Source organism: Bombus affinis, chromosome 1, assembly GCF_024516045.1.
Source record: "Bombus affinis isolate iyBomAffi1 chromosome 1, iyBomAffi1.2, whole genome shotgun sequence".
In the NCBI taxonomy this organism is placed as follows: domain Eukaryota; kingdom Metazoa; phylum Arthropoda; class Insecta; order Hymenoptera; family Apidae; genus Bombus; species Bombus affinis.
The window spans coordinates 6,040,422-6,063,197 of NC_066344.1; the positions used below are offsets into that span (position 1 = coordinate 6,040,422).

The 22,776-nt window shown below is 38.5% G+C and overlaps 1 protein-coding gene and 1 long non-coding RNA gene across 3 annotated transcripts in view; one reads left to right on the forward strand and one right to left on the reverse strand.

Moving 5' to 3' along the window:
• Positions 1 to 22,776, reverse strand: part of LOC126920897 (protein cortex-like) — a 250,975-nt gene that overhangs the window by 138,080 nt on the left and 90,119 nt on the right. The gene's annotated exons all lie outside the window — the stretch shown is intronic.
• LOC126920935 (uncharacterized) overlaps positions 1 to 22,776 on the forward strand; it is a 216,223-nt gene that overhangs the window by 114,399 nt on the left and 79,048 nt on the right. The window contains exon 3 of one of the 2 annotated variants that reach the window (XR_007712149.1): positions 52 to 22,644. This is a non-coding gene — a long non-coding RNA (uncharacterized LOC126920935). Of the gene's footprint in view, positions 1 to 51; positions 22,645 to 22,776 lie in introns of those variants that run through there. The other variant, XR_007712150.1, reaches the window with a different exon arrangement.

Consider the following 22,776-nt stretch of genomic DNA (forward strand, 5'->3'; position numbering starts at 1 on the left):
ACCGTTGACAGTAGTCGGCAGTCGTTGACATTCGTTCTGTTTTTGTTTCAGATACGTGAAATTGGCCTGGCGGGCAGCAGAATCGGCGGGCATAATCGAGGTGAGTCAGTGGACGGTGCAGACCTTAAACCGCTGTCGCCGGTGAAAAATTATGGAGCGATTATGGAATTTTTTCTGCGATTTGTCCTTGTCTTTTTTCGCGAGACTGAGAGGCGGAGATAGGCCATCACATGGGTAACGCGAATATGGCTAGCCCGTGTCGAGCAAAAAGTACTCAAACGAGCCCCGATAATAGCCGAGATTATCATAGGAATTATAGTTAAATGTTCGAAGCCATTGGCTACCTGAAGCGTGCATATTCTATACAGGGTGATCCGAAAGAGTATAAGCCAGAGCTCAGAGAATTCTCAGAAAATGATACATGTAATTTTACTTTCTCGAGTATTATCAATTTTAGGTGTAACAACATTTTATAATTATTCGGAATTATGAAATTTAATAATTCTATACGCTATTGAACAAAAATCTGAATGTCCCTGTGTGTTTCATAAAATATACGAGTTAACAAAAATATAGTGATTTAGACAAGAAGCTTCATTGTCAACAATTTATTGAAGCCGAGCAAATGATATCTGCATCATCCATTTTGAGCCAATAATAGGATTGGTGAAAGAAAATACAGGCGAAACACTGACGAGGTGTTCATAACACTCTCGTCTATCTTTTAACGTTTAATCGGTACGACGCTTCGTATTAAAAATTTGTAAGATTGTAACTAAAATTTTCTACATTTTCTTTAAAACACAGATCCATTAACAGAAGAACGTAAAATACAGAAGAACTAGCTGATAAAGCGGCGTATCGTAAAAATGAAACTAACGCTGGATATGACTTCCTAACATTTTTCGTCCTCACTTAGTACCTCATTTTTATAAAAGAATAGTGCTTTCCAAAAACCGAGAACAACGAAGCAATTCTGGTGATCGGGCCGAGAATTTCCACAAAGATCACCCAGTGGATATCGCTGATCAAGATTCGTATCGCACGGTGTTATCAACGTTTTCTTCTACTTTCTAAGGAAGTCGGTAATCCACCGACTGACACGGATGCTCGGTCTAAACGGTCTCGCTTCGGTTTTAATCGCCAGGCTAGTGATTCATTCGTGCGCCGTTCATACGCGAACCGGCAATTTAAAATTTAACCCGCCATGTTATCGCGGTAGAATTAATGGCTGCTTTCTTGCACACCCCGTATTTGAAATCGATACACAGAAGTACATGCTAATCTACGCGGCGCAAACAGCACGGAACTGTTTGCAATTAATTTCAGAAAGCCGGTATGTAGAACTATCGAAGAGTATCTCGGAATATCGGCACCGCGGAAGTTCACTGGATCCGGCATAGCGGCGTATATTAAAATGCATCCAACCCGTAATAAGACTAAACTCCGTAATGTACACAAGTGTTATTTATTTAGCTGCACTATGAATATTGCCACTTCGTCCTGTCTCGATCGTAAAATCTCGACCGTATCGTGAACAGTCCGTGGGATGTCCGGGATCGATTAATCAAACGTTTTACGATAGCATCGGTACTTAATTTTTCAGGTCTTCAATTACGTTATCGCGGTTTTTCTAACGCAATTCTTATTCTGAATACTTAAAAACTGAGCAAATAGTACGTACAAATATATTAAGTAGAAATATCTTTCGCGATCGATAAAATATAAATGCGTATAACGGTACCGATGTATAACTATAAGCGACAATTATTATTCTAAAAAACCAAATAGTATTCGTTTGATTCACATCGTTTTTGTTTCCACTACCGTTTCATTCGTACGTATAAAACACAGCCTATGAATGGTTTCGTAAGCGCAACAATACGAATTAGTCTAAGAAGGCGAAATGAACTGCCATCATATACATACGATGAAACTTTATTTCCATGTAATTACATTGTTTTCGAATGTTAACATCGTCTTGTAATACCTGAGATTCCATTTCGACGTGAATGATACGTATAAAGCACTAAAGTATAAAATCCATGAAAATCCATTCGTTCGTTGAAAATTTGATTCTCGTTGGGAAAATAACGAATTCTTTAAAATATAAATCTATCCGAATTCTAATAAAACGTTGTTTAAAGTTCGAACGATGGCTTTGAGTGTATAAAGAAATATAATTACGAATCTCAAACGATCTATGACCATATCTGTATCTTTTTCTAACTAACTAATCTCTAAAACAACCAACATTACAAGCACGAAAAACACTGACGTCGATAATAATTCTTTGCCGAAAGAAAAACCAAACGAGCTTAATAGACACCATATCTTTCAAGTACAGCGAACTTTTTACGCTCGAAGTTATGGCAACCAGTTTAAAGAAAACCACGTCCCTGAGTACTCATTTAACGTTAGCGAGTCTAGCTGTCTTCATCACGAAGTTTCAATCGCGACTTCGCTCTTAAAGGAAAGCGTTCGATCTACGAGATCAATTTACGACTACGATTTCTTCCCTTTTTTTGACCAGGCGAAAGGAAATAGTCGATCGACGCATTCCAAGCCTATTCAAACATCATCAGCGAAATCCGAAGAAACAGCATGCAGGCGAAGGCAGAAGAAAAAGGAGAGAACGGGGCGAGTAACGTAACGTGCACGGTCTAAGCGGCACTGATGTCTTTCATTTAAATACATCTTCGATTAATCAGCCGGCTAACAAAAGGAGGAACCCGAAGAAATCACGGATCGATGATTTTACCGCTTTGACGACACACATACGTCTTCTGTCGGCTCGAACGAGCAGATGTCTGGCATCGGTGCTTGTCTTCGACAATTCAATAAAGCATTTCTTCCGAGTAGTGCCGTGTTCCGGCGAGCTCTCAGCCTCGTTCGCGTCTCGTCTAGGCGGAGCGCGGCTATGTTCTAGTGAGAACATCATCGATCATCATTAGCTGCTGCTCCACGAGCGCTGTATCCACCTCTAGTACCAACATGCTAGCCGGAAATTATTTAAGCGGCTGTCGTACCAAAAATCGAGCCGCGTTCCTTCGATCATCCTATCTTTCTTCTCTTTTCCCCTTTTCTACCATTATCCGGCCACCAGGTTTGCTCGTTTCAACGGATAATTAATAACACATTCGATCGGAAAACGATTTTATGACGGATCGTTCAACGATTCTTTCTTGAACCATTTTGATGAGTGATGATGCGTGACTCGGCGTTTAATTGCCGAGCGAATCGAGAAACTTGTTCGGTGAAGTTGTTTGCGTTAGTCGTTGAAGGATCGTTGATAGCTCTTAAAACATTTTCTTAGAATTACACACGTAACTTAACTAATCGTATTTGGTTATCAAATGTTGCGAAGTTTGTATTACAGAAGTTGCAACCTGCCGAGGAAAATTAATTTCACCGGATGATCGCACTTCCGTGAATATTTCGCGAATCTTTCTCGATCTCAAAAATATATTTTACTAAAAATCTAGTCCAATCGTCGTACGATATGAAACCTATGTTTTCATAAACCAAAACTAAAACTTATACAATAAATATAGGAAATTAATATTTTGATCGCATTACCACGAACATCTATATAAGCAATTAATCTTCCACAAGATTTTTAGCTCGTACGAGTTTACGCGCATTAACTTATCTTGACAACATTAGCCATCTTTCATCCTGATATGTAACGCAATTAAATAAATCTATGTCGAAACGAAATAGCCCGAGTCCACCTATAAATCAACCTAACAATTCAACCCGTCAATTACTATCAATAAACCAAAAACGATTCCATTAGAACGCTATACGAAACACTTGTAAATACCTTTCTCTTCGGCGATCGCGATATTTAAACGAGAAGGCAGATCGTCGTTCATCGAATCAGCGTTTAGTTTCGAGGAGACTGTTGGATCGTCGTTTCCGACCGTTTCAGGCTACGATTGAGCTCCTCGTTAGGGAGAAATTTATGATAATACAAAGCAACGTCTGTTTATGACGGAAGAAGGCGGAACGACATTAAAGGGCGAAAGGGATACTAATGCAAACGATTGGACAGAACCGGGTATGAAGCTTAGATAATGCACCGTGCTCGGGTTAAATAGAGAAAAATCTTGTTTCTTTACTTACTGGAATAATTCGATTCTCCCTGCTCATGATTCTAGTCGTTCTTGTTCGCTGGATTATGCTGGTTCCTTGCCACAAATACGCTATTCAGTAGTTACGTGGCGCGTTTACATTTCTCTGATTTACTTTGCGTAACTGGACTGAATAAGATATTTCCAAGTTACTGGCGGAAGTATCTGTATTTTAGTTGAATTTCGGCTTTCAAGTCCTGTATTTTAAATAAATGCATAACATGCGATGGAGATAATATATTATATTACGTTGCTACGTAGCGTGCACGTGTCAAAAATAAGGAAAACTGTTTATACGTTATAAATATTCCAAGAAAGGCTGAAACGATATCAACATTTATGTTACGGAAATATTTTAATACTTAAAAGATTTTAAACCACGCCGAGTAAAATTTCCATTTCATGAGTGGTGAAAGGTAAAATTACAACAAAATAATTCCTCATTTTGAAAACAAAACGAGAAGAAACTACAGTTTTCAGAGTTTGCAATCCGCTCTATTCGTCCACTAAAAATTCATTAACGTAAACTCTGCACATCTAACTCGCGATACAACACCTCGTCTACCACAACAGATAATCTAGCGTTATCGAAAACGCAAGACAAATCTGTGTCCAGTGAAATTAACACACGTTCGTGTATCTTTTGGTTATCTGTAAGCAGGCGTGCGCCCAAGCTGGGAAAACACACGTCCGCGTATAAAATACGCGTGTACGTACAGTGATACGTATCCTGATAGCCAACAGTCAGCCAGCACGATAAAGCATAAGTTAGGAAAAGAGGCGCACGTGTTTATGCGTGATGGTGTGCAGTCGAGGCCCACGCAGCCTGGCAACTAAGCGAAGCGGAGGACGCAAGAACGCCGTCACGATCTATCGATCAGCCGCGACGATCCGGGGAAGGTACGCGCGTAAATCTTCCACTCGATCGGTACCTGGGAACGAGACTGTCGTCGCTAGCAGATATCGCCCCTCTCTTCCTTTTTCCGCTTGTCCGATCTCTTATTCTACTTGTTATCGAAACGACAGATTTTCACCTAGCGCACGATCCTCGAGGAAATGCATCATAGTTCTACGTAATTGGATGCGAGACTGATAACGTATGGAGAAAAAATTGTTTCATTAGGAAATTTTTCGTCTGATAAGATAATGAAAGTTGACAGTGTGAATAACATGGAATATATAATTATTTGATGGAATTTTTGATTCTGCGAAACGAGATATATAGCTCTGATATAAAATGTGGGAAAATTGGTTAATTACGAGAATTTTTATATACCACGATAGAGAAAGTCGATAGCGCTTATTTAAGGAAACTTTTTGCTTTTCCTATCTGAGGAAATTTTTAATTTTACAGAACTAAATGAATCGCTGCTAATTTATCGAGAAAAATCGAGCAAATTGCAATGTGATAAGACTATAGAAGTTAATAACGAAACTTCATGGAATGTTGCGTGCAGTATACAAGTCTTACATATTAGTTAAAATTTTGCATTTCTCAGAACTGAACGGAAGATTGATAATTTATCGAAAAACATTAGATAAGAGAATGTCGGTGTGACGAGTTAATAGCAACAATTATATAAAAAATTGTGACAAATATCATTGAGTCTTATAGATTAATTTGTCACGTGAAAAATTATTTAGTATCTAAATAAAAGGCTTATATTCTATTTATATGTATTTTATATTTCTATCCACTTTATTAAGTATCTGTGATAATCTTGTACGCATTCGTGTATTTATTTATTTCAGAAATTTAAACATTTCTATACCACTCGTAGAATCATTCAAAATTAATATAATTTCTTACAGACTGGATCACCTGAGTTATTTTAATCTGACATAGGTACGTAAGTCGCATTGCATCGATGAATTAATTCGTCGATCAGTATCATCGTTCAATGCATAGTTTCATAATTCTGAATTTCCAAAATGCGTGAACCTTCTGGCTATTTGATGTTTCAGCAACCATTTCACCTATTTCACGCTCAATCATTACGACATTTGAGACTCCCAACACGCATTACTTCCGCATAATTCAGCCTTCAAAGACAACATACTTCAACGCAGGCTTCGAAAACAACAATTCTCTCCGCTAAGAAATCAGACATTCGATCCAGGGTCTTCAGCAACGAATAACTCCTCCGCCCCCGTATGTTTCCCATTTTTTCTCAACATCCGCATGCACGTGTACTATTCCACGATGTATCCGCTTCGAGCATTCGCCGGTGGAATCGACACTCGATACCTAAGCGTAGGGTGGTACGCGATTCCCGAGTGTCGCCATGCGTGTAACGGTCCATTAATTACGCGATTAATTACCTCCTAATTACCAGTATCTCCTCTTTGGCCTGTTTCGTTCCGTGGCGAGCGAGTGTATTCTCGAGTTCCGTCCAGACTCCTACGAGACGACTTCGCGGCGTGACACGCGAGCTTCTCGTCCAACGAAGAACCTTAAATCTGCCTACCTGTCAGCTCGACTGTCTCGCTGTCTTGCCGCGACTGCGCGTCTTCCAAATGGTACGCGTGTCCGTGGTAGGATCGTGCGGCGTAAAGATGGCAGGTGAAATACGTGCGTACGCTCCTTTGCTTCCCTGGCGAGCATTCGCATTTCAAATTGAAGGGAATATTCGCTTAATACAGATATAGCGATCCTGACAGTTGGTAATTACCAGACTGCCGGCTTTCATGCGAATTCATATTTTTCAGAATATGATTAAACGGATAGAACCTCGGTTGTTATTGAAACTACTATATTTTAGGATATTTTATACATTTTTGTATATCACGCGCATTCTCTGCAATTTGTCACTTTTAAATTTCCTGCAAACAAACAAAAATACGGCACGTACTAATTACGATTTATCGTCACTGACAGTTTCGTTCGTTTAAGTCGCTAGCCATATTGTTGTTAGAGTTTGTTGAAACGTCTGTTAGATTTTCATAACGATTAATCGCAAGTGTTTCATCTTGTTGTTTTTTATTTTACTGACGAGACTGGCCGAAGGTAGAAAAATGATTGAATTTGTATCAATTATTGGGGAAACTTCTGAAAATGTTTATTTTGTATTCTATGCATGTATTCTATTCGATGACTGAACGTTAGAAAAACATTTAAATTAGTAGAGATATTAGGAGAATATGCGAGAATATTTGAACAGTAGGTTTGAAAACACGGAGATTACGCGTACCGTGTCGGTGGTTACATTTGTGTCTGTATAAATAATTCAGTGGCGAATTATTCGAGATACATACATCTTGATAATTTGTGTTTCGCGTACCATAACTGCGTTAAAGAGTCGCATATTAATCTTTGATTTATGCTCTTTTGAACGTAAACATCGTTTAATTGCAGACTAAAAATTAAAGTCCAAATGTATTTGAGATACATTTATATCTCGTAATAAAGATAATTTAACTTTTATTTTCCAATATAAGTTTGCAGAAGAATTTATGGTATACGAATGAATATAATTCATATATTCCATAATAGACAATCTTAATCGTAATAGTTAAAATTAGATTATTGCTGGTGAAACTGTTGCAAAACTTCGATTCGGGAAAGTGCTCTTGACGAACGCCAACTAAGCTTAATTGATCAACTTTCTCAGGTTTAGCTTGGAAGTTGTTCAATCCTGAAACAGCTGGATCAGCGAGGTTTGCCATAATTTCATGTATCTCTCTTCGGTGATCCGGTCGGATAATGATATAAAACGGTCCGATAGTAATGGCAATTATAAGAAATATTATCGAGTCAAATGCTAATGATGATGTCGCCTTTCAGTAATACATCAATCGTCTGGCGTGCGTGTACAGTTTTGCAAGATGGATTTCGGGAGATATTATCGCGAGTCAATTTAAAATGTACACTTAAAATGAATATGTAACACGCGTGTGTCAATATTAAGCATGTTACGAAAATTTTTAAATATCTCGAAAATATTTGAGACATGACCGCCGTTATCTTGGGAACAAGTTTACGAAAAGGTATTTCTGTCCTTTTGATATATTGCGTTTCTACGTTGTTGTTGAAAGAAATATTTATAAATGCGCTGCTGGTAAACACAACAATATTTTTCAATCTAGTTACTTCGCGTTACTACGAAATAGTGAAATTGTTCAGAAGATCTCACAAGATTACAAATTATATCTATAACTTTACAATTTTTCCTAGAAGCTTAAAAAAAACGGCTTAAGAGTACATTTTTGTATATTCAGCTGAGCTTAACACATATACATAAATTGCTCCCTTAAGATAGTAACGCTATTTTACAACATACATTGTATAAATAAATAATAATTCTCTATTTAAATAATTCTTATTTAACGGTTGAAATTATTTGAAACGTAAAGTACTTACATTCTTCAATAAGTAGAATTATTATATGCAGAGAATGAATTCTATATTTCCAATCAATTCATGATACCTAAGTACATATACTCGACCCTAACATTTACCGCCTAAGCATTAAATTATTAAAGATGAAAGTTTTATAAATAAATGTTAAATGTAAATCTCAAATCAGTGACCGATATTCCCAGCAACCGATCGAAACCACCCAGTCGATCTCGCGTTCCACCGAAGAGAACGCCTCTTTCTCTCGCGACTAACCGCGACTTGACACGAAATGCCGGTACATTCTCCGCGTTTCTTCCGCGCGAATTACTTTAAATCATCGTTGTAATGGTTGACCGCGCCTATTCCTACACGACGGTTACGCGATGTTAATGAGTGCACGCGAATCGTTCGCGCCCAGTATGCAGTCGTAATTATATCGCGACTACTGGAAATCTTTCCGCGATCTACGATAACTGCACGTCACCTGGCGAGGTTGCCTAGCCACGAACACGCGATTCCCGGCCGATTTCCAGCAACCAGCAAGCTCCAAGGCACGAACGACCTGCAACACGCTTCGTCTCACTCGCCAGCCACTTCCAGTCTCTTCTACCATTTCGAATTCCACGAAAGAGAAAACTATGAAGGCCAATAACAAGCAAATATTTCTACCTAACCCTAACACGCAAGCTGAGCGGACTTCTGGCAGTGTTCGATTATTGCATTCTCAACGGACCTTCCTTGTGTTTCGAGGTTAATAATTCGATAATTTCGACCGACCATTAAAACATATTTATAGACGTATAATTCCTTCTATCGTTTCGAATCGCACGAAAGAGAAAGCTGGAAAGGCTAATAACGAGCAAATATCTCTAGCTAGCCCTGACACACAAGCCGAATGAATTTCTGCCAATATTTGACTATTACATTGCCAATCAACCTCTCTTTTGCTATTTCGAATTCTACGAAAGAGAAAAATGAGAAGGCCAATAACGAGCAAATATTCCCAACTAACCTTAACGCGCAACCTGAATGGTCTTCTGGCAATATCAAGCCATCGTATTTTCACCGAACGTTCCGTTTCATTCGATGGTTAAAAATTCGACAATTTTGATCGACGATTGAAAGGCATTTCTGTCAGTCAACGACGATACTTTTTCCGTATCGTATTTTGATGCTGAAAGATTCGAGAACGTGGACAGCTGGTTCTCCGAGCAGGGCCAAGATTCTTCGAGTCTTGGTACAACATCACGAGCCAGCGTTTCCTGCACTTTTACGTACTTACTCACAGGCGGCTTAAGTGGCCCCGCTCCTTGTCGAGTGCACGTGCGACTACACGAGCGCGTACTTAATGGGCCGCGTGGCCCGCGGTACCTGTCTGGTACTCAGCGCCGGTACCCACAGGTATTACGACCATCGGTTCCTATTAAACCGGGAGCATCCCGCGATTTACTCGAATCCAGAATCCCGTTCATGTAAGCCATGTGCGTGTGGTAAAACGGCTGTCGTGAAAATCTTATCTTTTTCTGTTTCTACCATTGCGTGATGCTCCTCGTTCGAATTGCTTGCATCGTTCCTACCTTCCTTATTTCTTCTCCTTCCTTTTTCATTTACGATTTTTTCTTTTTTCTTTCTTTTCTATTAAACGAGAAGAGAACGATAAATCTTACGTTTTTCCAAAAGGTGGAAAGGAAATTATAATCTTGGACGATTTTCCATTTCGAAATTTATTTGATTCACGTCACGTTGGTATTTTTCTTTTTCTCTTCTTGTTCTCTTTTTTTTGTTAAATGGCAAGGGAAAGACGCACAAATACAGCGTTTCATTAAAAATCGTAATGGGGATTATAATCTCGAGGGATTTTCGTGCTCGAAGTGATTTATTTGCTACGCATCAGGTCGGATTATAATGTTGATGGCTTTCCAGTCTGGATCCGCGTTACTGCAAAGGAAGTTCAACGCCAATAAGAAGATAACCTGCTCGCTTCGGTGAAGTTTAATTTAATTATCCCGCCTCGTGTTCTCGTGTGTTCGCGTTCTCTTTCTTCTCCGAACGAGTCTATGCGTCGCTTCTTATCAAGATTGCGATCTTTCTGCGCCACGATGCTTCTCGCACTTGCATTCTCATTTTTGTTCAGGTAGTAAAAAATTGAGATTAACCCAAGTTCTTCACCATCGTAGATAGCTTTTTTGTTGAACATGCTCTAAGATAGATTAAGATTTGCTCGTCTCCGTTTAAGATGGAGTTTGTGAAAAAGATTTAAGTTATGTCGTTAACACAAAGGTAAAAAGTTTGCTTTTATTCCTTTTTAGACGTCGACAATTTTCGACTCTAGTATTTTTGTTTAAAAACAATAGGCGCGGTACGTGTAGCTGGAAGTCTTTTAATTTAATTCGAAGGGTAGAATTGTATTTTCGATTAATTTTCTATTTCACGACATATACGAAATATTTGGAAGAGTATGGCATTACCGGTAATGGTGATTGTGTAAGTTTTTAAGTATCTCGATGAAACAGCAACTTGAATTTTTTCCACGATATCAAGAATACGTTCATATATTGCTTACGGTCATGAAAATAGAAAACTTAAGTATGTTATAAGTTATAACTACACAACATTCCTGCATATCATTATATATGCGGAAAAATAAAACTCCTGAGTGGCGAATCGCTTTTCAATATACCGAATAGATTATGTATATTAGGTTGTCCGAAAAGTATCTTTCTTTTGCATACGTGTTTTTTACAACGGTGCACCTTTATACAAACGTGAAACCAAGTATGTGAAATGTCGCGGTGTTTATTTCAACAGAACAAAATGGATCGTACGTAATTCGACAAAATAATATAAAACAAAAAATGTTGTGCGTCTATTATTTCCCCATAAAACGAAAGAAACTTCTCAAACAACCTAATACATTTTTCTAAGCGTGACTCTATTAACAGCGTTATCTCACGCCATAAGACCGCGTGTATCCTTATTTTACATAAACGCACGTACGACAGAATATAAGTATCTTTTATCAATTATAAAATTTTCTATAAACGACTGGTCGCAACGGAAAGTATTAATTTATAGACCCTTCGGAGGCCTGAAATGAAATAAAATTATCATACAGCCTACAGGAGCACGATAAACTGTCTCAACTAAATGCATAATTTTAAATCTACACCCCAAGGGATGGAACGCTCGCATTCTTCGCGGAATTCTTCAAAAAGACAACCTCGTCGAGCAACTAACAACGCACTTTGTTCCTTCCCCGCGTCTCCTTTGTATCCAAACATGCTCTTCTCCCTGTACAAGTGTACCTACAATTTACCGATAAATATTCATTCCGCAGCATGTTTCAATGCTCCGGCCCATAATACTACGTTCGCTGGAAGACCAGTTTGCTGCGCAACTTTCGACCGATATAATAACCCGGCCGTTATCGTTATCGCTCATCCTGTATTGCCGCTTACAGATTTTTCTAGGCTATATTATTCCCACGTAACGATTGCAATAAATTCAGGCGACCGTGCGTACGGAACATCGAGCGAGCTCGATGCCATCGAGACGCTTACACGTTCCGTACCGGTTCCGTCGCGCATTAAGACTATCGAGTTCAATTAAATGGACGCGATGCTCCCCCAATTTATTCCTGCAAAATCTTCGAGAATCGTCGATTAAATAAACCCTCCGTGCTTAGTCTCGTAAACAGCGAATCGGTTAAGATAGCGACTATTTCCAACTACTTTTCTTTTTCCTGAGGACCAACGCGCACGCGTACACGATATCCTAGATGGATGGACAATATATCGATCCATTTAATTAGCTTATACTACAATTTCGTACATAGAGGCCATTTTGTCGAGCTCAAACCTGAACCTTTACGTTGCTGAGAAACAACGAACCTGTTTCGGTATAGTGGATAGCGGCGTTGGCTTTGCTTTCGAGATCCAGTTTCTTGGTTTAAGATTACGGTTAGGCTGATCGGAGGGTAAGGTAATGGGGAAGAAGATTGTCTACAGGATTTGAAGAGCGTATGCACGAATGAAAATGGCTGACTGATGGAGCTGGAGTATGAGGGTTACATTAAAGGAAATTCTTGAGATTTATCTGAGAAAATTAAGAATAATCCTGCGAATTCTACGAAGGATAACATGGTTGGAATATATAAACTGGATTAGTCTCTTATTTCTTTCTTTGCGATTAAACTACTAATTTAGGTTTCAAAGTTGATTGTTCACTTGATGCGTGCATTTATCTCTACGATTTCCAGTTAAGTTTATATCTGTGTAATATTCACCATAAGAATAATAATTCCTCCTTATGTACAATTAAATCGTCACGTTCAAATCGCTTCTCACTTGCAACTACCGTATGCGCGAATAAAAATATATATCTCGAATCTTCGAACTTAGTGCATTCATACATACTAAAATATGGCTACCCGCTAGTTACGCTTGTTTTCATCAGAAAGATATTTATTCCAAATAATGTCTATTTTAACACGCTATTTTACTACTTCACTTGTGTCTGTATATCAGTCTATCGAAACACGCAAACTGAAAAACTCAACACATGGTATTTAGCGCTACTATTTAGAAACGGTGTACGATAATTGAATGGACGCACAGTATGCATCAGTAGCAATAAATAACACGTTAAACTCTCGAGCCTTAATAACTCTAATCCTTAGAGCGTGAAGCTTGGAAGCACGACCGTAGCTTTAAAAACGCAAACTCCTAGCTTACTTTAATACCACTAATTCCAATCACGGAACAATAAAACCGTGGTTTATCCTGAGCGTCCCGCTGGTTTCCTCGCATGTAAATCCGCTCCTGTTCCCGCGGCGATGCACATGGTTTTCTTTACGATTTCTTCGGCCGGAATACCGATGCTGGTCCGTGCCAATTAAAGAGGAACGAATTATTATATCGCATTGTGCGACGGAAAAGGGATCGACCGGCGGGACCATCTAATTAGCTTCGCCCTCATTTAGCACGGCTAGAGGCGTGCTTCCGTACGCGTGAACCCACACGTACGTAGCACGCGCGTGCACCTAAGCACTCTGCACACGTGTGCCATCGCATTATGCGACGCCGGGCTACGAGCCGGCGTTTTTTCCTCTTCCGGCCAGCCGGAATGGTCAGTGGTAGTATGCTTCTCCGGCCATAGTTCTCGTGGCTAGTTCGAGGCTCTCTGGCGATAGCCAGCACTCGCGAACCAAAGCGAGTCGTACGTTTCCGATCGCGCACAGCTTCCTTTTGTGCGGATAACGACGATCGACGTGGCAGATAAGCCACCGCTCCGTGTGGTATTTCGCGTCTTACTAAGAGCACCATTTTTCTTTGCTTTCTTAAAGAGTTCAACGCACAGATTCTATATGGACAATGGAAGTTCCGGTGGTGGCGGTACCGCCGCATCCAGATTATTTCTCGCTACTTCTATATGCAACAAGTTCGATAAGGCTGTTATCTATAGAGCCACTTGGTTGGAATTACAATTCTAGCGCCCGGTAGCCAGTATCATTAAAAGGATTTCGATTTCGCGTCAAGTAACCGAGATCGGTGCGGCTAAAACGTGATGTTTATTTTGGTTTCTGGTATTGCTATCGAGACTCTTGCTTTTGTACCTCTTCGAATGCCGCTTTTATTCAACGCAACGGCGCGCTATGCTCTTTCTTGTGGGATCAATAGCGTGCATGAAAAAAAACGTTGATTTTTTCTCAAACGATACAAGCAATAGATATTTTATTGTTATCTATAGAGGAGTACGAAGGCGGTAGAATTTCTATCTGTTTGCTAATGTGATTTGTCGATAATTTATTTGTTTATAAGGGAGTATTGTCTAACGAGATATGTTAAGTATTGAATACAATCTTCGATGGGTTTAAATCGTATGTAAATCAGATGTACATGCTAATGGAAAATACTAGTTAATCAGCAGATAATTGATAGAAGATATATAGTGGGTGAAGGAGTTATATTTTGAGTATTAGGAACAGGTTATTTGAAACATTTTAGACGATCTAGATTAATTAACAACTGCAGATTAATTTTTATTAATCCAAACGTTTAACAAAGAAGCGACATGTATTTAATACCAAACATATTTAATAAAATACAATTCTAATGACAGATTTTTGCAGCGTGGGATTCAAAGGACTCTATACAGCTGTTGATAGACCTACATCGATAAATAACTCTACTTTTAAAGCTTCGATTTACAACCTTACCACGATATATTGGTTCTATCGACTATACTGACTGAGATTGATAACGTCACATTATATGTAGCAGTAAACTGCTCAATGTTCGCAGGCTACGAATACCAACAATAAAACAATTTCCACATTCTTCGTTATATAGCTTCCATAAGCCGCTGTGTTTATGTCACAGCACAACGGTTTAAAGGTTCCCTTTTAACAATGTGAAGAATTTTCTTCACTCTGGTAACAAGCTCGTATCACACGTAACGTTAACAGCGTATACGGGGACTATAAAACTGAAGAAATTTTATCTCCTTATAGCACATCCATGTTTATTAAAGCCTAGTTGCTAGAATAAATCGAGGATAGGTCCATTTCGTCGCGAGCACGATACGAAAGCGAACGCAGGTTGACAAAGGAAGAAGTTGACTCGTAAACTGCGCTCGAAATGCTCGCCTATTCATAGTCCGACGATCTTTATTCCTTCATGCAACTCCCTCGTGTAGGTCCGCATTGAAAAGGTCGGACGCAATAAACCAGTCGCCGGCAATTTACTTCTTGTGTACGTTTCCCTCCGTAATTCCGATAAAGCTACGGCTTATCAGCTCGTACGGTTCCTGTGGAATTCACGCGTGCCACTGGCGCCACGGCCTCGACTAAGTATCCGCTCGGTGCTCGCCTCTTTTACACGCATTACGCCGCGCTATGATAATGAAACGCATAACTCCGACTGCAGACCACGCCGAATCGAATTCCCCGTGGAAAGCTTCAACACATGCCAGCCCACGTAAACGCGAATTGAAATTCTAAACGATGATACACGTCTTAGCGAGAGCCTTAGTAACGCGTGTGCGTTGTCTGCTGAGTTATCTGGTGGGTTTAAGAGCGAACGAACAATCTGAGAGTTAATGGTGTTTATGGTACATTGATCGTTCCACGTTAAGGATCTTAAGCTTCTTTTCACTCAGTTTTCTAACTCAAGTTATTGTAAGACTGTGGACGTTTGTACAAACTCACCTGTTTACGAACACAGAAGCGAAGAAACAGAACCCAAGCAGAGGTTTGTTTCATCTATTAAATATTACAGAGTGGCTATAAAAGTACGCCAGTATATTTATTGTAGCATTTACATACTAATTAATTAAGTCCAAGTATATTAAATTTCATATTATCCGATACTTTCATACGACCACAAAGATACTGTAAAGGTGAAAATGCCAAATACGGCGAAAAAGACACTTTATTGGCTGATAACAGTATGTGCCATTGGTCTACTTTTTGCAGCCAATGTAACTAGACTACGAATTTCTATAAAAGTTCTTATCTTTGCAAATACTGATAAAGAAATATTTTAAACCTTTTTACTTATTCTTGACGTCTTATTTATTTTCTATATTCTTGTGTTAGCATCAATTATTGAAGATCTTTAATTTCTTTTAATTCTAATAAATCCTATAATTCGGATATTGTATAGCCTAGTACGGTTTAAAATTATTTGAAGGTTGGAAATTATTTTATTATCTGGCGTGGAGAAAATTTGTAGATATGAGTTTATAGCAATTTGATAGCGGTAAATAACGTGGAAATTTTTTTCATAATTTCTCCTAGTGACTTCCGCCCGTATTGAAAGTGCATATTTTCTATCCGTATCCACTCGTAAATGCAAGGAATCGGAAATTATTATCATTATTGAAGAATGCAATTACTGTGCCGATGTTCCTTTATGACATATACGGAGCTATATGCGATATGGCAATTAAACGTGGCCAACTTCCTTTTCAGATAATAATTAAGCTTCATTACGAATCAACGTTGCACTAGCGTAATTCTCCAACTGGTTGTCACAATTACTTATTTCAACATAGAGACGTATGTTATTGGAAATAATTAATAATAAGATAGTTGGTCGTTTACCTCTTCATACTTGAACGTCGTTTGCAGATGTTTAAGGATCTACAAACATCGTTATTTCTTTCGTCTGTTCGATTACTATTTAAAACAATTTTGGTGGCCGACGTGAGTATTCTCGCGCGATAAAATGATTGAAACTCTTTATGCATCGCAAAGGATTTCATTCCAGTCGGTTAAATACCTAGAATAAATATATGAACTGCATACAGTTGATAACTTCTAAAATGTTTCAATATTTTGTTAGCGTTATAATTAGTTTTCCTTAGAAGCTTAAAAGTTAATCAAATAATAAATATTACGTAAGAGAAATTTGTATTGAAAGAACTACACCTACTATTTCACTTGGAAATTCTTTTCTCTATTATCAACACGAGGTCATCGATCTATGTCCAATTTAAACAATGAAAAAGTAATACACATTATAGTAATACGACATTTAAAAAATGAGTATCATTATTCCTCCATTTCTTACGATTTTGTCCGTTCCATCAAAATCCGCTATCGCTGAAATTTCATAATATATTGTTAGGAAACGGGATTTTGTGAAATTTTTTCTAAACACACGCGACAAATAAAATTCCGTTCCTTTGCCGGCAAGCATCGATTAAGCACGCATAATCGCCACGATATTAGCAAAGGGCAAAGCATTAGCCAGGAAACGATGGCGGTATTAAGCATGAGCAGCGACTTCCTCGTGAATTGAATCGAATTCCCGTTCCTCCAGTGCCGGTTAAATAGAGAAACAAATAAATAACCAGGTGTATAAGCAGAAGCACGTTCGTCTGATTGTAGCCCCGTAGTAGGTAGCATTTCATAATAATTATCTCGAGAGGGACTCTCGAGAGGAGAGGCCTGCAATAGCCACGAACATCGTTTCTCCTCTCTAAGGTCGCCTTATTAAGGAAGCTATCATTAAGCCTCCACTATCTCACCTATTACCGTTTACTGGCCCATGCCATTGGCTCGGTTCCGTACCGATGATCAGGATTTTCATCTATTCGCTCACCCAATTACGTCACGTACCCACCGATGCACCTGGCCACGTTTGTTCGTGCAACGTTTTATTCGTTTGCTCGATGCATTTGTCTTCGACTTGTTGTCGGCCACCACAAATCTCTGCGCGTAGTCCAACATGATGCGCTTGCATCCTTTTGCAACAAAATAACATACAGGATGTTTCCTCTTTTTTTCGGCTAAACGATAGGAGCATAATTTGCGAGTGAAAGTAAAAAGAAAATCGAATTCAGCCTCGATAGTTTTTACATTATTTCTATATATAAGTAACCTAACTATACTATAGCTACTTTACTTCGTTTTCAGTACTGCACGCTATAAGCAACCATAACTGCTTAGGTGGTTAGACTGTGATCGCGTAGCATGTTGTCATGGTACGTTGCTACAACGTCGACATCGATGTAGCATGGAATTCGTTACGTTCCGAATTTCTTGAGAATTTGATTAAATATCAGTAACTAGGTTATCAATTCGTTGTAGAAATTCTTTCCGAGTAGTTACTTTTGTATTCTATCTATTATGATTTTCTATATTCCGTAACAGTGAATTTATCCTTATGAACAAATATTCCTCACTATGTTCAATGTCGTTTATTGTATGTTTATTTACTTTGTAACAAAGCGTTTACAAGAAAGTTCCGTGTGAAAATTTCCCCTTATTTTCGTTTGCAGATTATATTTCTACAGGTTGATCGAAAAAGTACGGGACACCCTGTATATCTGTATGCTCGTAGAGACTGGCAAATATCGACACGTTGCTCCTCTTTTTGTTTCCGGTGGAGATGACGATTGATAAATTCGTGATTTCAGGGTCTTTAGATCATCGCGTTGCCTGCACCTTGATCGAACTCCTCTCCTCATTTTCTACCGTGAGTTCTTCTCTTGTCGCGTCGAAAGAGAAATGTTTTGCTGCTGATATTAATAGTACGGGGTGATTGATTTGTTTGAAGGTAGAGATGGGTTGAAGAATTATAGCTTTTGGGTCTTCATTTAGCTACTTGATCGTACGTGTGAATCGTTTTGGACTGGCGATGAGGTTCAATGGATATCTTTGCAGTCGTTTTGTTGAAGTTGCTAATGGCGTAGGTAATTGTTCAATTTGAGAATGACAGGTATTTTTTAGTTAATGTGCTATTGTATTACATATTTTATATTGCTATATTATATTTAGTTGAGTGTAAGGGTTGATTCATGATACAAACGTTTTATGTTTCAAAGATCCAATATAAAACAAATAACTACCGACTAATTATTACAAAGAAATTACCTTGTTTTGCTTTAATCCAAGAATTACGACAAGGATCCATCGTGCATCCCCTAACAGAAAATTGACACAAGATCAAACGGAAGAAAACACCAGCTCGTCTAACTTCAAAAAGTACTTCGATTTCGATCTCTTTACCGATTGCTCGCAAATATCAACAACAGCTTTCAATCTAGATCTATCTATATATCTCTAGCTCCTAATTTCTTCTTAGACAGGTAAGTTAATAATCACCCTCCATGGTGTTAGAAGAATCAATCTACGTCAACGCGATTTATCAACAATTTTGTAACCATCGTGGCTGCTGAATCAATCGTTCGTATCATCGTCTAAAATGTGATTACCTTTCTTTTTGTTCAAAGCTGCAAGAAACAAACCGTGCTTTTAACGCCGGAGAAACACGCAGAAAGAAGAATCAAACGCAACTTCCATTCCATTCAGAAAGACAAATATCGTCGTTTGCCTCAAACCCGAACGAACAATCGTAAAGCGAAGCTGTTGGCGAAAGATCAATCGCGTGTCCCGTTCATTTCCGCTTCACGGTGAAAAGTGATCGATCGCGCGCGAGTCGTAAAGAGATCCTTCGGCCGTGGTATCGATCCAGTCGCATACTCGCGCCTACCTGCTACAGATTTTATGTAACTGTGTGAAATACGTGTATAGAATGGCGTTTCAGAGGCTGGTCTCGTTCCATCGTAGAATACCGCCATCTTCTTTATCGGGCGATAAATTTTAAGGCGCCCTTTCAAAGACGACGTCAAGTCCTGGCGATTTATGTCCTATATGGAGCAGGACGGAACAGAATACCTGTCGTAACTGGGTCCGAACACCTGTACTACCTCCATTTGCATCTTCTACCGTAGGATTTGTAGAGATTTGTCGAAACCGTATCACACGCTTCTTCGTTCTTTTTGCGTTTACGATTTCGAATGCAATTCTATTCTATTTTTAGACTTCCTGGTTCGATTTCTTGTGGAAATCGTCGATTACATACGATGGTTCTGTGAATCGTCCAATTGGAGGAACAGATACTTTTTGATCGAGTATTGTGATTCGTTCGAGGAAGAATTTGCAATGGCTGATAATTAACGAAATAGTAGCATCCCTATTTCAATCGCGTTTTATACGTGGAATTGGAAACGTACATTTCCGAATTTTCCTCCAATTTCGTTACGCGTTTGGGAAACACGGTGGATCGTAAGTGATCGTAGAATGTGGAAATAATCTGTAAGTTGTCTGGTAAAAGAAGTCTGACACAAGGGTGAAATAGATATAAATTCGACAAATAATGTGTACAAATTTATCGATATCAACGACGCTTTAATTAGAGATTTTTCAGGAAGCTAACTTTCCATTTTAAAATAACTCTTTTTCTTATTATGCCAGGAAATAACTTTATGCGATTATTAACATAAAAATGAGGCAAGATAACGAGCAAGTAATAAAGAAAATAACGAGAAGAAGATCTTAAAGTTTTTCATTCATATTTAGCCTGATAATTCACCTTATTAATCTTCACGATAGTACAGACTTAAGTACGATCTTTCCGCGATGAATTACGCCAAAGAACTATGTTCAAGTTTTTACAACGCGGTTATGCCATCGCCTAATGCAATATTACTCATGGCAAAGGGCATAAACAGTCGCCGCGGAGAAGATAAGAATAGAATGTATGAAAGTTTTAAAGCGCAGCTTCGTACAAAGTCTTCATTTCCACGATAATGCCGACATTAATTCTCGACTTAGCACATGGACAAGTACGTGCTGCTCATAAACGACCAGATTGCCATCTTGCGATCATACACATTCCAAGGGAAGCTTCAATTAGCCAGCAATAAGAATGCAATAAAACTTTAACGATTCGTAGACAGTCGTCAGCGAGAATTGACCTCGGCGTAACTGCAAATCATCCATAATGCATCGGATTTCTTTCCTTAATTGGATCAGAGACAAATCGATGTTTCGTCGATTCTACGAATTCTATCGGTCTTTCTTGCTCTTTCTCTTTTTGTCATTGAAAATTTAATTATCGAAGGCTTGTTTAAACTTGATACTTTGTGCTTTCATCTTCTGTAATAGGTATAGCAGACAGAGCACTCGTTAATGACTGATTCCATGATGATTGTAATCAACGGAGATGTTATTTCAATGGGAGAGATGCGATGGATTATTGATAAGAAGGATGACGAAAAGTTATAAAAGAAACTTGATATTCCATTGAATATTTATTAGTATAAAAATAGTTGATGTGGAGCAATTTGATACCTTATGTATTCCTTCATCGTTTACAGATTTTCTGTTTTTTATTTTGACCGAATACTTCTTTAAAGAAGAGACACTAATTTTTATGTAGAGAGAAGTTCTGTAGGAAGAAAGCCTGAATATTTTGTAATGCCGAGATTCTCGAAACTTAATTAAACGATTTAATTACTTCATTCAGCAGCTATGATCTCTCGTAAGCAAATATTTTTATTTATCTTTCCCTATATTACCTTAAAATATTTACTTTATCCCTTCCGAAATCCTTCAATTTCTCCTGCAACATCTCATTTCATGCATTTCAAAAATAACGAATCTTCCCCATGAAAACGAAAAACAAAGTCCTTATATATCTAAGCAACTGTTTCGTATCTTCGTGAAAATTGCGTATAAAGAGTGAAAGCAAATTGAATTAAAAATTAAAGTTCATCTCTAATTGCAGACCATTTGTCGAGAAATCTGAGTTCTAACTAATATTCATATTATCATAGATCTTTACATTTTTGTTCAAGTATTTAAAATCCTCTCACAACCGTCGTTTTAAATTCTATCTCAATGTATTTATTAATTTCTATTAATTCCCAAATAACCGAAGCATCCATTTAATCAAACAACTACAAGCCCAGTTCGTGTAACAATGTTACTCAGCTTCTAGCAAAAGATCGTGGTGTCCGCTCGTTCCTTGGCCTCGCCTAACGGTGGGAAAAGCTCAGAAGAAGGAAGGATCGCCATATTTCAGAATCAGCGACGGGACACGGGCAACCGGGCCGAACGCGAGAAGCAAAGGTCGCGAGTCTTAAAAAAGTCAACCAGCCAAGCCGTATGTATGGTGAACCTTAATCCGTTTAACCGTGGCACGCCGCACCGGTACAGCTGACAGACAGTATCTTGGGCTGATAAGCGGGACGGAGTTTGTCATAATTATTGGCCACAATGTCAGCGAGCGGCTCGCTTCATCGCTTGCGAATTCTTGCGGCGTTCTAAGCGAGGCGGCTAGGTCCGCGAATAAATTCGAGGACATGCAAAAATGCGCGCTGATTAACGACGATTCAGCCGAGGACGGTGACTGCTGTTCGCGTAAATTAACGCAAGAGACTTCAACTACGAACAGCTAGCGTCTGCGTAGTTTGCGCGTTTTTTCATGCGGGCACGTGAGAATGAAAACGAAACACACTTGCAAATATCTAAATTCTGTGAAAAGCAGTTTTACGAGAAACATGGTATTTTCTACGATATTAAGAAGGGGAAAGAAGATTGTTGGTGAAGATAGGTCCTGATATATTTGACAAGTGTCGAGTAATGTTATGGCTATTCTTTCAAGGCAAATTTCATCTTTGATTCTTTAACAAAGATTTCGTCTATATATGTCGTATATATATTGAATCTAATTTATTCGAGTCGAAATAATGGTGCAAAATAATGGTGTTCTATGATACTTGTAATACCTACGTTTGTAAAAATTGTCTACTATAAAGTTTTTAGAACGGTATAAGTCTTTTAATATATGCAGCCTCTTTCCCATATTTATTCTAATCGATATGCAACAGAAATAAGAATATTCTTCTCTATTTTGCTAGAATAATATTACACAAATATTCTGCGAGATATCTTAAACGTTTGTAATTTCGATCCATAGATTAAATTACTTATTTAGATTCATAATA